A 2,641-nucleotide genomic window follows, 5' to 3' on the forward strand; every position below is an offset into this window, starting at 1 on the left:
ACCATAAACGTAGTCGATCATGAATGCTTTTGGTGCAATTTTTTTTGTCCAAAGTTCAAATTACCTTCGAGAAAATTGTATCGCCCAGTCTATTCTTTTTACATGTACCTATTTCGTGCTTCAATTGATATGAGCCGGCGAATCATCCAGCGATAGTAGAGTCATTTTCATGAGATCCGTGTCTAATTTTTGGGATATCTTTTTTTCTCGATGGATTTGGCAAGATGGACCAATTTAGATAAAATATAGCTCCTATATACCTCCCAGATATTGGGGGAAAGTCCCGTTTGGGGGCGATTTTCAAAATGGCCGCCTGTTGATTTGGACGCTTGTATCTCGATAACCACTGGTCAGAGAGACTTGATTTTGGTCTCAAATTGTTCACAATATGCATGTTCCTATTTATTGTAATACAGGAAATGCAATTTTCGGAACTTTGACCTTTGACCTTGTATTATCATATCTCGGTAACTACTGGTCACAGAGACTCACAATTGATTGCAAAGTGTTCAGGAGATTCATGTTTATATTCGTCTTAATGAAAAAAAAATATTCAAATAGTGACCGGAAACGGTACATTCTGACCTTTGCCCTATTGTAGGGTCATTCCATGTCAAATCAAACTGATTAAAAAAAAAATTCCTGTATGACACTCTCAGATTTTCATGAAACTCCATAAAAATGATCCACTATATGCTAAACCAACAAAAAAAAATTAGCCTTATAGGATATATGGTTTCCGAGATATTACTACTCAAAAAAGGGGCGTGGTTCTTCAAGATGTGCAAACGCAATTTACCTCAACTTTGGAAGCTTATTACTCGAGATTGGTAATAGCTATCAGGGTCAAACTTGGTATTCTAACATAATTTTCGACATATTTCACAAATATCGCCTTGATTAACAGTTATCCTTTTCATTTTGAAGTTATCTGCACTCAAAGTAGCCGCTTTGTTTAACAATGCAAACTTTTTTGTGATTTTCAAGGTCACCCTGCGTCCATTTGAATGGGTATATACCCCTCATATTACAGATGTATTATCTAAGTGTAGTTGTCTCTAGCCACATGCAAGCGCAGGCTGATCAAATCAATTAAAATTGAATGGCATATATTCAAAGTTGGGACCAATCTATAAAAGTGAAAAATGCCTATGTTTCTCAACAACGGATCGTCTTGTGGAAAGTTAAAATCTTTTCTTAAATTTACCCCAGTTAATCAGATATATTAGATCTACCTATAAACCAAATTTCAGATTTGGTACTCAGCTCCTTCATGGTTAGATACTATGTTGAAAACTACACAATAACATAATCGGAAATCAAGAAAGTTTTTAAGAGTTGAGTCATTCTATGCCAACTCAACAAATGCATTACACCAGGGTCATAGATTTTTAAATTTTGTTTTGGACACTGTCTCAGTGATATAGATATCTATGTGAACTGAAAACCTGAAATTTTGAGACTTGCCAATTCATTTGTTTTCCTGTAGCGGCAGTTTAAGGTTAAGGGGGCGTGGCCTCTCAACAAATGCATTACAACATTACAGGTCATAGATTTTTAATTTTTTGCACCCTCCGGCCTTGTGAATAGAAAAACCTGAAGTTTTGAGACTCAAATTCCCTTTTCGTTTTCCCGTAGCGGCAATTCGACGTAAAGGGGGTGTGCCTCAAATTAACTTTCATTTTCGTATGCTAATATCATCATACAACCCATTTAACCTTTTACTGCTGATTCAAAACCCTAAAAACATGTTTTTAACACATCGTCAACAATTATTAATACCCTACTTTTATATAAATATTTTGCTTTAATTTTCTAAATCTATGTCATAAACCCATTAAATTTTCTATGAATTTCAAATTCATTTATCTAAAGTTATTTCTGGTTTAATTCTTAATGTGCAACTTCAACCTGGGTAATAATAACCTCATCAAATTTGTATTGTGGATGACGGCGTTTATTATTAGTATGTCATAGCACATGGCAATTGGGACATCACATACATCATTTTTGTGGCCAATATATGGTAAATTATTTCCTGGAAACTTTCTATTCTGTTTCATGAATATATTCATGTTCGATTCATGAATAGAAACTTCCTAGAATTCGTATTATATTCATATTTATTTTGGGCCACGCCCCCTAACTTCAAACTGCCGCTACAGGAAAGTGAACGAATTGGAGAGTCTCAAAATTTCAGGTTTTCAGTTCACATATATATCTATATCACTGAGTCAGTGTGGCAACAAATTTGTGTGTTTGGCATGGAATGACCCAACTCTTAAAAATGTTTGTGATTTCCTATTACGTTGAAATATGTGTAGTTTTCAACATAGTCACGAGTGGAATTGCATGCCTCGATGACTCGCAGTTTGTCAATACCCCCATACTGTAACGTTCGGGTCCAGTGCGTTAATATAAAAAAGGCGCCCATGTCATGGGCATGGATATTCTAGTCTAACGACTTTTCTTAAATATAAAATAACCTGCTGTAGGTAGGTATAAATCCAAGACGATTAAAAAATAGTACATTCAATTACCTTTTCAAAGAGACACCAAACAAGTGTGGTTTATAATAATAATAATAATAATAATAATAATAATAATAATAATAATAATATAATAATAATAATAATAATAA

The sequence above is a fragment of the Anneissia japonica genome, unplaced genomic scaffold, assembly GCF_011630105.1.
Source record: "Anneissia japonica isolate Jap-2015-1 unplaced genomic scaffold, ASM1163010v1 scaffold2692_len624387_cov171, whole genome shotgun sequence".
NCBI lineage: Eukaryota > Metazoa > Echinodermata > Crinoidea > Comatulida > Comatulidae > Anneissia > Anneissia japonica.